The 12403-nt window shown below is 46.7% G+C and overlaps 1 protein-coding gene across 4 annotated transcripts in view; it reads right to left on the bottom strand.

Moving 5' to 3' along the window:
- The window catches only part of Osbpl10 (oxysterol binding protein like 10), a 244449-nt gene that overhangs the window by 205866 nt on the left and 26180 nt on the right, over positions 1–12403 (bottom strand). Inside the window, exon 1 of one of the 4 annotated variants that reach the window (XM_029482013.1) lies at positions 2176–2213. The exons of the other annotated variants lie outside the window; for them this stretch is intronic. The gene's annotated coding sequence lies outside the window, so the exon portion shown is untranslated. Of the gene's footprint in view, positions 1–2175; positions 2214–12403 lie in introns of those variants that run through there. 4 annotated transcript variants of the gene reach the window in all.

The raw sequence follows: 12403 nt of genomic DNA, 5'->3' as shown, positions 1-12403 counted from the left end.
AACCCCCAGAACCCAGCTGGTGAAGGAGAGAACCAACTCCCAGAAGCTGCCCTCTGACCTAAACATATGTATCGTGGCTTATGTGCACACATGGGGACACACACACATAAACACACACACACTCACTCACACACATTCTCTCCTAGCAGGGGAGGGTGCTATCAACCCCACCCCTCACTGAGGTCCAAAGACAAACCCTGGTAGGATTCCACCAACAGTCACCCTAGAAAACAATTGGATATACTTGCAAAGGGCAGGTGACAGATTTCTAACAGGGAGTGTGGGTACAGGAGTGCGGGTACCCCCCTACAAAGGCTGCACTGGATGACGGCCTCACCATAACCACATAGATGAAGCCTCTCTTCCATGGGACATGTAATTAGGGCAGAGTTGAATCTAACTGGCTGAGAGGAGAGGCTAGATGTGTGGGGGATGACCCAAAGACCCCCTCCACCCCACCCCTTCTCTGAGAGGATGTCAGCAGTCTATAAGCTGCTGACCGGGAGGACCCAAGCTGCCAGCTTCAGCAGTCAGACACATGCACCAAGGTCCCCTTCAACCTTTACCGTCTAACTCTGCCCGGCACAGACGGGATCTGTGCTCTAGCATTCCCTACCAGGGAGAAGAAAATGCACACCGGGAATTCTTTCGTCGGGAAACTATCAAACACCAAGAAAGCCCCAGGAAAAGCAATTCATAGTATCCACGTTCCACTCAAATACAAAACTTCTAGCTTGACCAAAAGCATTCACTATTGACCAAAGAGCCTCAGGATTTCCAAGCTGGCACTTGGCAGCCAAGACTGACAACCTGAGTCCTCGATCTCTGGAACCAACATGGCTGGAGGAAAGAACCAACCCTAACAAACTGTCCTCTGACCTCCATGCATGTGCAGTTTGGCACACAAACACAAACACACACACACACAAACAACGAAAGAGAGTCTCAGGACATTTCTCTCCCCAGAGTATTTGGCCTAAGCTAGCCTTGGACTACTGATACCCCAAGGATGACCCTGAACTGTGGCTACTTCTGCCTCACCCTCCCAAATGCTGGAATTACGAGTTCCATCGCTGTACCTAGTTTGTGGGATGCCAGGGATCAAACCGAGGGCTTTGTGTGCAACTCTACCAGCTGAGCTACATTCCACACACACACACACACACACACAAACAAATGGAGAATTAGCATGCACTTTTTAAACTTATTTTTGTATTTAAATTTTGTGTGTATGTGTGTGGGATAGAGTAGATTCAAGGGTGTGAGTGTAGCTCTCATGGAGGCCAGAGAGGCCACCAGATCTCTAGAACTACAGCTCCAGGCAGTCGTGGAAGGCCTGACTTGGGTGCTGGGAATGGGACACAGGTCTTCTAGACGAGCAGTGTGTCCTCAAGCCACCACTGATGCACCGCTCCAGCCCTTTCCCAAGTAATTTCTGAAGAAATCCTTTCCGCATTTGTATACTCTACAGCACAAAACAACCATAGGCCGCCATTAATGAAATGGCCTAAGAGAGCTGAGCATTACTTCCAAGAAGGGTTCTATTTTGAAAAGTAAAAGGGAGGATTGTGAAAATAATCAAAGCATAATTTTTATGTTGATTCTAAAGCTCCCGGAAGAAAGCCATTGATCAAAGTGGTGCCTCTAAACCATCCATTTCATTAGCAAGCAGGGGAAAACAGTAAGTGATGGTTTTCACATTTCCAAACACCGTGTGCTTCCCTGCACCCACGGCAATCTCCCTTCCAAAACTCCACTGGTCCTGTTTGGGAAGGGAATACCACGTTTTATTTCCTGAAGAGGGAAAAAGATTAAATAGGTCAAAGATATAAAACTTTCATGAAAAATGCAACACTTCATCTCAGCCATTAAAGGGAAATGTGTTCAAACTCCCCTGTGGAATCTCACACTCTACATGAGAACCCTTTATTCACTGATGACTTTAAAGACCCAGAGTTGAGCTGAGTTTGATGGCACACACACCTGTCATCCCAGCACTCAGGAGACTCGGGCAGGAAGGTTACTAGTTCAAGGCGAGATGGGGTGACATAGTCTCACACTCTCTCTCTCTCTCTCTCTCTCTCTCTCTCTCTCTCTCTCTCACACACACACACACACACACGCACACGCACACGCACACGCACACGCACAAACATGGCTTGTGATATCACTTACTCAAGACACTGAAGAGAACCGAGTCTCAAAATATCTTTTCATTCTTCTGCTTTCCTCAAACACAAAGCAATTGTCATAGTTACTCCTGATCATCAACTTGGTGGGATTTAGAATCACCGTGGCAACCAATCCCTTCCCTACCTTTGTGAGGTATTCTAGATCACGTTAACTGAGGTGGGAAGACCCATCCTATTTGTGGGTAGCACTATTGGATGCTCTGGGGTCCTCGATTGAATAAAAAAAAGAGACAGTGAACTGAACACCAGCATTTGTGTCTCTCTGCTTCCAGACTGCGTCACACTCCAGCTTCCAAGCCTTCGCTGCCATGACACACTGTACCCTCAAACTAGGAAGCCAAATAAGCCCTTCCTACCTGACGTTGTCTTTGTCAGGTATCCAGACACAACATCAGTAACTAAGATTGCTGAGATGGCTCAACACATAAAGGCACTTCTGGGTCCTACATATACAATGGTGGGTGTAGGGAGATCTGAAGTTCAAGGTCACCTGCAGCTACAGAATGAGTTTAAGGCAATCCTGGGCTACATGATATCCTAGCTCAAAAAATAAAATAAAATAGAATAGAATCAGGAGCTGAAGACAGGGTTCAGCGGTCAATGGCTGCTCTCTGCTCTTGCAGAGAACCTGGGTTCGATTCCCAGCACCCACATGGCACCTCACAACTGTCCATAAACCCAATTCCAGGGAATCCAGTGTCGTCCTTCTGGTCTCCACAGGAACCAGGCACACATTCAGTACACTTAAATACATGTAAGCAAAACATGCATACATATAAAATAAAAATGTTTTAATTCTTTTAAAAAACAAAATCAAGATGGCTTCATGGGTAAAGGCAATTGCCAGCAAATCGGATAATCTGATCCCCAGAAGCCACAAGGTAGGAGGAGGGGACTGACACATGTTACCCTCTGACTCCACATGTGAGCACGCACGTGTACATGTAATGGTGGAAGGAGGGAACGGACTCCTACAAGTTACGCTCTGACTCTACATGTGAGCACACATGTGTATGTGAACAAACACACATACACACATACAAATATTTTTTTTAATTTAATCAAAAAAGTCTGTTCTCCTCAGGCTAAATATGAAGGATGCGAAATGTGGACACTTTTAATATCAAAACCAGTGGAAATAAATTTCAAAGAAAGGGGAAAATATTTTATATTTTTATATTTAATGCTTCAGTAACTACACGCACAGAGAAGACTCTAGGATGCCCAGGTCCTCTACAAATAAAAAGGAAGCATTGGCTCATTCTTAACCCAAAGCTTAGATAAAGGGAAACAGAAGTCATCTCGGGTAAATCCATAGATCCAGGTACATCTGTGCACCAGGTACAAACACAGGCAGCCTTTCCAGCTGATGTAAACAGAGCTGAGGGTTAGCCCCGAGAAAACCTCCCTGAGCCGTGTAAATTCCAGCAGAAACAGCATGGAGCCAGCGATAATCTAGAAATGTACAGAGAGTTCCAAGGCAGGTGTTAAGTCTAGACACCCGCCGGGCGTTGGTGGCACACGCCTTTAATCCCAGCACTCGGGAGGCAGAGGCAGGCCGATTTCTGAGTTCGAGGCCAGCCTGGTCTACAGAGTGAGTTCCAGGACAGCCAGGGCTACAAAGAGAAACCCTGTCTCGAAAAACCAAAAAAAAAAAAAAAAAAAAAAAAAAAAGTCTAGACACCCTCAGGCCCCTGAGAGGAGTCCAGAGTCTGAGATCCCTGCTGACCCCACGCCTTTCCATCCTGTCACTTTGAGAGGGGCAGCATTGACAGAGGCTATCTCCACACACTGCCATCCTTGTGTCTGTCTCACAGCAATACCAGCTTGGTCCAGGAGAGAAAGTGGACCAGAGACAAACTGTGAGTGAAGCGATTCCCTTAACTATCAGGAAGCAGAGGACAGAATGGAACAGAGAGGCTTCCCTCAGCGCTGATTGCTGACCGGCGAGTCCCCAATAGGGGATGAGAAAAAAGTGTGCTGGCTGCATTTCCCCACAACTGGCTCACCAGGTTTGCCTGAGAGCTTCCAGAACAATCATCAGGGCTGATGGTCACAGGCTTCTCTTTTTTCATTCTCCCTGTCACAAATTCTATTATCACCAGGCACAGGGGTGCATGCCTGTAACCTTGCAGCAAGGGGGACACAGCAGCAGGGGGATTGTGAGTTGGAGAATAAGCCTGGGCTACAGATCAACACCCTGCCTGGAGGGGGAGCCGGAGGGGGAGGGAGAGAGACAGAAAATATGAATTCAGAATGTTATTTATGATGGTGACAGATTCAAAGCCCCTCATTTGGAAGCTGGAAGATGCTCAGTTGGTTCAGTACTTGCCACCCAAGTGTGGAGACATTAGTTTGGATCCCCAGAACCTATATAAAAGTGGGGTACAGTGCCACATGCATCTGTAATCCCAGGGCTCCCTCAGAAAGATGGGGACAGAGACAGGACAGCCCACAGACGTCCACAGGTCAGTTTAAGACCCTCAAACTGAGTGGAAGGATAGTACCGACACACAAGGTTGTCTTCAGCCTCCACATACGCACTGTGGCATGCATGCACCTACAATGACACACATGCACACACACGCTCATGCGCGCGTACACACACACACACACAAATAAACTTTCAATTAAGAATTTTTAAGGATTTCCATATTATTTTCTGTGTAGTCTTTCCACTACTACACTGGCAGTAAGTCCCAGCACCCCCCCACACACACACACACAGAGACAGACAGAGAGAGAGAGAGAGAGAGAGAGAGAGAGAGAGAGAGAGAGAGAGAATAGAGAGACAGCACTGAGCGTGGCTGGGCAGGTTCCTGGTGCCAGTGCCTGCCTGTGAGCTACATAAGACCCCTTAGGAGATTTCCTGGCAGAGGAGAGGGAGCAAGAGTAAAGCAGAAGGGTAAAACGAAAAACAGTCCCTTCTCACTGAGTGATTAGATGTGGGGCCGAGGGAAAAGGATCGTGGTCTGAATGGTGTGTGGCATTCTTAGTCCTGATAACTTGGTGAATGTCAGAAGCACGCAGCCAAGATGAGATGAGGGGCTGCAGTCTGTAGGAGAGAGGACTGACAGGAAGAGAAGTCTGCAGAGGCTGAGCTGTGTGCCGCCTCTCTTCATCCACCATGGATGCAGACTGTTCATACACACAGCCTATACCAAGGTCAATGTACCAGCTACCCCCAGCTAACCCAGCAGTGTCTGGCATCACCAAGAAAGTCATCGAAACACAGCTCGAGCTCTGGCTTCCTGGCAAAACCAGAAGCTAGGTCTGTCCAGTGCCTGCTCAGAGAGCTGCTCTAAGGTTAGATATATCACAGTGTGAGACATCAATTCTTCTGAAAGCACTCTGGAGATGCTAAGTGCTGAGCATGCTGGGAAGTTGGATGCAGAGCATGCTGGGAAGTCGGGTGCACTCCTTAGGATCAACACATAAAACCAGCCATGGAAAGACCCTACTAGGTTGAGGAAGACTCCTAGGGAACACAACACAACTCCCAACCACGAACACAGTCAGTGAGGTTGATTGTTAGGCACAAGGCCACCCCAGGATGAAAGATAGGTGTGACGGCTAGTCAGTCATCTCCAGTCTGAAGGCTTCAATCCGGGAAAGGAAGGATAGAGTGGTGTTAGCCACTGGCACTGTAAGAGTTAAGGGCTCGGTTAACTGGGCTTCATAGTGAGGTCTAGGTAGGTCACCACCTGCTACAGAGACCACAGAAGAGCGCGCATTTGGAGAAGCAGGGCTCAGCTCATCAGCTGGTGGTTGAGTAACTCGGAAGAGCCCTCAGTTTAGAGCGATTTCACCGGCCGCACCACAGGCTGGCTTTCCCAGGTACACACGGGGTTTCTCGTACATTATTAAGAGTAGCAGCCTGTGGCTACACTACCTTCAGCCCCAGAGCTCATTAGCCTGAGTGAATCTCACTGACCACACTGGAGCCATAAAGGGGCAGTCATCCTCGACCGTATAAATGATAACTTTCTTCCCATTTTATGGCTCCTTTTATATCCACTTTATAAAGTTTTGTGTTTTACTGATCAGGTTTCACCTCATGTGCTCGGCTTACCCCAGGGATGTTGCCGAGTAGATTTGAATTTCCCAGGAAGTTTTGCTCTCTGCCTCTCCTTTGCACAAAACCAGAGCTAAGAAATTAGAAATAACAACCCACCACACCTCTACCCCACCCCCATGCCACCCCCACCCCCTGCCAAGTAAGCTCTCTATGCAGGCATGCAGCCTGTTCTGGGCCATTCGATATGGAAGAGACTCTGGGAGAACTTCAGGGCCATGGATGTATGAAAGAAACTAGATCTACGATAGTATGGGAGCAAATAAGTAAACCATGGGCCAATGGGATGACTCGGTGGCTAAAGGGGCAAACCCGAGGACCTGATTTCAGTCCCCAGGACCCACATGGTAGAAAGAGAAAAATCTCATTTATCTTCTGAGCACCACACATGCACTGTGGCATGTTGCATGTAAATGCACATGCAAAATACACAAATACATGTAAATGTTTAAGTACGCAAAACATAAAGTAACAAAATTAACTTGATAATAAAAGTATCTAATGACTCAAGGTGAAGCATTGGGAGAGATGCCAGAGAAACTCCTGACTCGCCAGTCAAGTTAGGAGGCAAATAAACACGCAAGCCAATTTTACACCTAGCTATGTTTAAATTAAAGATCAAGTATGTAACCGTGCTAAATGAAAGAGGGATGCAATTTCTAGGTTAATTTTCCCTTTGTCTGACTGTCTGTCTGTCTGTCTGTTTGTTTGTTTGTTTCTAACATGATCTCTTTAAGCCAGACTGGCCTTGATCTGATCCTCCTGCCTCAGCTTCCCAAGTGCTGGGTTACAGAGGTTACAGGCCATCACACTTGGCCTCTCCAGCCTGATTTCTTGATCAATGTCAGTTGTCAGTTGTCTTTCCTAATGCACACAGTAAACACACCATGAAGAGACTAATCAATGGAATGAATGGAAGACTTAATAATAATGATGATCATAATCATAAACAATAATAACAATAATAAAGCAATATGACCTTGGCAGAAGCCCTTCTATGTGTCCTGAACAGTGTGAGACACCACAAATAGACATTATTCCCCAGTGTCATGGAAACATACACAGTACAGAAATTATAAAAAGGAGTCAGGTCCCAACCTCAAACCATACACACAAAAGTCCAGGTTAAAAGTAACCATTTGACATTCAGGAAATACCTCCAGCTAACGAGAAAATATTTAACTCCTTCCTGCCACATGGAAATAAGAATTCCTTGAGGCTGCTGAGATAGCTTCACAGCTAAGACAGCATGCTGCTCTAACAACGTCCAGTTTCAAGCACCCATGCTGGCAGCTCACACTTCCAGTTCCGAGGAGATCCAACACTTTCTATTGGCCTCTTTGGTCACTATATTCAAATTCACTCACACTCACACTCACACACACACACACACACACACACACACACACTACACAAACACACACTGCAATTTAAAACTTAAAAACTAAGGTTGGAGAGATGGCTCAGCAGTTTAAGAGCACTGGCTGCTCTTCCCAGGTTTGATTCCCAGCACCCACATGGCAGCTTACAACTGTCTGTAACTCCAGTTCCAAGGGTTCTGACAACCCCTTTTGGCCTCTTCTAGTACTGCATGTACATGGTGCAGAGACATACATACACATTTCTAGAAATTAAAATATACATTGTAAACTATTTTGACCTCGGTGCTCTCTGTGGTGTATCACAGTAGAAGCAGTTCTCAAAAAAAAAAAAAAAAAAAAATCTGAGTTGTCAGTTCTTTGGTTGAAGTAGTGACTTCTGCAGGATTTCTAAGTAGGCCTCTGTTCAAGTCCTATTTATGTACACTTGCGTTAACGTCCCAGGTATCTGAGACAGCCTGTCAGGTGGATTAGCTTCTTCTCTCACTGAATAGAGCAGCAGGAAGCATAATTAAACAGCATGAAGTCATTAAGCCATCAAAAATAACTTAAAAAGACAGGGGCTGGCTGAGCTGGGTATGATGGCACGCACCATGGTTCTATGATGCAGGGGGATTGGCTAGAGTTCACGGTTAGCCTGGGCTTCAGTGTGAGACCCTAGCCTGGGCTTCAGTGTGAGACCCTGTTTCAACAACAGCAGCAGCAATGAAAGTGCAAAACGTCTTCTCTCTGAGGTCAGAACCATGCCATGAGCATAAGCATGGCTTGGCAGCCAGTCCCACCCAAGAAAGCCACTCTTCTGATAATGGCATTGATGGTTGCAATGACTCCTACAACTAAGTTTTCCCCAGCAGCCCCTGCTACAAAGTTCTCCCAATGTCTCAATAGATATTTAATTCTACATGACTGCTCTGACTTCTACTTTCTGGACAAGGAGAATCTATCTACTGGGGGTTAGCCACTGTGACTGTGCACGTGCACTTACTACCAAACACTGTAGAGTAAGTACCTCATTCTGGACCATCAATAGCTTTCTGCCATCCTTCCTGGTCTACAAAGGCTGGGGAGCAAGAAACTACTTCTCACTGACTCTCTTGCAGCTAGATTTTCTCACACAGACACAATCGAGGTTGCAAAAGCAGAGGAAAATAATAGCTATGATCTGAGAGGTTAGATCTCTCAATGTTCTGCCTCCAGTGTCAGAGGCAACGAGGCAGAAATGGGCTAAGAGTCATGCTACGACTGAGAATTGGCGGGGGACAGGCTGTATTATTCCTGCACACACCATCCATCCTGGCTCTTTCTCAGAAATACTGTATGATCTCCAACTTCAGGACTGGAGAGATGGCTCAGCAGCTAGGAGTACTTATTGCTCAGACAGAGGGCCTGTGTTCAGTTCCCAGCACCTACGTATCAGCTAACAACTGTCTGTAACTCCAGTTTCAGAGGATCAAATGCCCTCTTCTGGCCTTCTCTGTAATTGCATGCACATGGTGTACATATACACAATGCAGACAGAAACACCCATACACATAAAATAGAATTAAAATAAAACCCCAAGCTGCTTACAGTCCTGACCAGCATTCTGAAGGGCTGTCACACCCACCTCCTGCTCCCCAGGACAGAACATAAAGTTCCCACAAAATGGAGGAGATGGAAGAGATGGAAACAGTGAACAGAAGAGTCATGCTATGGTCAGCGAGAAGGGGCCTGACAGAGTTTCCCTGAAAAGCAAACCCAAGCCAACTGTGCAGAGTCCAGAGAACAGAGGCAATTGGCCATGTGAAAAAATGACAGCCTTTGGGGAGAGGGACTCACAAGGCTCCCACCCTCCTAGAGGAGATCCAGGTAATGTACGGTTGCTGGAGGAAAGGGAGAGATTTTCATCCACAGTACAGCCACTTGTAGGGCATCCACACTCCTGTAAATAACCCTCCACTCATGCTTCTATAAGTAAACCTTGTGAAACTCAATGGGTGAGAGAGAGAGAGAGAGAGAGAGAGAGAGAGAGAGAGAGAGAGAGAGAGAGAGAGAGAAGACATGAAGGATGAAGGTTGGGAAGGGTAAAAACAAGAGAGAATGGAGGGATCACAGTGGGTGAATATGATCAAAATATATTCTGGTAGGGAAATGGCCTAATGAAATGCACTATCATGTTTAATTAATATATCCTACTTTTTCTTAATGACAGCCTTGGAGAGATGTTGCCCTTGCTCTCAGGAGTGTAAGTCAGGTCACCTTGGAGGTCTGTGTGTGAGGAGATGATCTCATTCGAAAGCCATGCTGCCTGGCACACGGGTCTAGGGGAAGCCTAGTGCTACATACAGCATCACTTGGTTCGGGGTTATGTTTCTTCTTTACTGTTGCAACTACACCTAAAATAAATATTTTTGTTCCTGCAAAGAAACACCTAAGAGTCCCGCTGTCATCACCCACCACCTCCTGCTCAAGTAGAAGGCGTCCATCCCCCTTCAGCCCACTATGAGATCTAGAAAGCTACGGAATCAACACAACACATGGTGGCAGAGAGGCAGGGCAGAGATCCCCTGGCTGATGCCATTTTTAGTCAAAACCGGGGCAAGACTGTGAAGCAGGCAGAGATGGCTTTGCTGCCCCAGCTTGTAACTTATTCTGAAAGAAATTCCATAAAAGTAACCCTGGAATATTCTAAGAATCAGCAGAGCTGTTGTGGGGAAAGAAGCTAGCCAGCCAGTCTGGGGCACACTCCTTTGAAGCCCCTATTGGGTAAGCACAACTGTAGAGTCACATTGTGGGGCTTGAGGCTGGTGAGTGCTCACTCTCTAGAGAGTGGTCGCTCACTTCTTGGCTTACTGTGTGCGTACCAGCTGACGATGAAGGCAAAGATTAACACATGCAGGCTTTAGCCTTTGTTGCTGTTTGCAAGGGAGGAAGCTGAAATTCAAGCTACCAAGAAACCCAGACGTCTACAAAGTCAGTGTACACCAGAGCTGTTCTTTGGACACTGGCCAGAGATAGACTGGCCCTGGGCTGTGAACTGCAATAGCCTCAGCCTGATATCTATTGGTCATTATTCTTCTGGGTACTGCTATTTTGCAGAGCCAAAGTAAGAAGTAAAGTCTCCCCCACTGAAAATGACAATGTATTTCACAAATTGGTGCCTGGAAGTATCTTCCCTGATGAGCATGGCTTGCATGTTTTAGGCCTCGCTAGATCCTGATTCTCCGATACTGTGCTCTGTGTGGCTGCATGCTTGTGTGTCTGTGTGTGTGTGTGTGTGTGTGTGTGTGTATAGGATACATCCTTGGGTGGTCCAAGGATGCTATCCACATGGATTCTTTTGAGGCAAAGGTCTCCCATTGGCTAGGAACTCACCAAGTGGGCCAGGCTGGCTGACCAGTGAACTCAGGGATCCCCCTGCCTCCACCTCTGCGGAGTTTACAAGCACATGCCACCACAGCTGGGATGTTTTTTTACACAGGTTCTGGACATAACACTCAGGTCCTGGGGGCTGAAGAGATGGTTCGGCAATTAAGGGCACATACAGCTCTTGCAGAGGACCCAAGTTCAGTCCCCAATTCACACTGAGCAGCCTCACAACTGCCTGTAGCTCTAATTCCAGGAGATCAAATGCTCTCTTCTGGATCTCTCAGGCACCTGCATTCACACATGTGCAGATATATACATATGCACATAATTTAAAATGAAATATATATTTGGAAGCTATATTAAAAAAAAAAAACCAACTCTTCAAGTCTGCAAGGCAAGCACTTTACAACCTAAGCCATCTCCCCAGCCTGCTATGTGTGTGTGTGCGTGTGTATGTATGTGCAGGTGTGTGTGTGTGTATGTGTGTGTTTGTAGTATGAGTATGTTTGTGCATATACATATGTATATGCAGGTGCACATGAAGGTGGATACATGATAAGGTCATAGGTGAACACTGAGTACTTTTCTCAATTGCCACCTTTTATTATTTTATGTTACTTTATTTTATTTGATTTTTGATGCATGGATCTCCCCAAGCCCACAGCTTATTGATTAGCTGGACTGCTTGGTTAGTGAGCCCCAGGGGTTTGCCTGACTCAGCTTCCCTAGCCCTAATGCTAGAGTTACAGACACAGGCCACCAGGCCTGGCTATGCTGTGTGGGTGCTGGGGACCTCAGGTCTGTGCTTGTGTATCAAGCACTTTACCCACTGAGCTATCACCGCAGCCCCCGTAAATCAGGTTTTCCCAGAACAGCAGCCTTGCATTGCTGCTCGTATGCTGTCCAAGACTGCCTTTAGGCCGAAATGGCACCATGGACATATTCAGAACAGCAGTTCTCAACCTGTGGGTCGCGACTCCTGAGGTTGAACGACTCTCACAGGGGTCACCTAAGACCATCGGAAAATACCGATATTTACATTATGATTCATAATCGTAACAAAATTACAGTTATGAAGTAGCAATGTAAAGTTGGGGGTCAGCACCACATGAGGAACTGCATTAAAGGGTTGTCGCATAGGGAGGTTGAGGACCACTGATTTAGACCTGGGCAGTTTCCTTCCTTTAAGTCAGAGGAAGTACCACACGGAAAGTTCACCAGTGTGACATGGGAAGCATCTCCCCAAAAGGTCAAATACCATCTCTAAAGAATAGGGGTCCTTAGCTGGGCGTGGTGGCACACGCCTTTAATCTCAGCACTCGGGAGGCAGAGGCAGGTGGATTTCTGAGTTTGAGGCCATCCTGGTCTACAGAGTGAGTTCCAAGACAGCCAGGGCTACACAGAGAAAC

Source organism: Mus caroli, chromosome 9, assembly GCF_900094665.2.
Source record: "Mus caroli chromosome 9, CAROLI_EIJ_v1.1, whole genome shotgun sequence".
Lineage (NCBI taxonomy): Eukaryota > Metazoa > Chordata > Mammalia > Rodentia > Muridae > Mus > Mus caroli.
The sequence above is the reverse complement of the archived record's forward strand: the minus strand, read 5'-3'. Positions and strand labels throughout refer to the sequence as shown.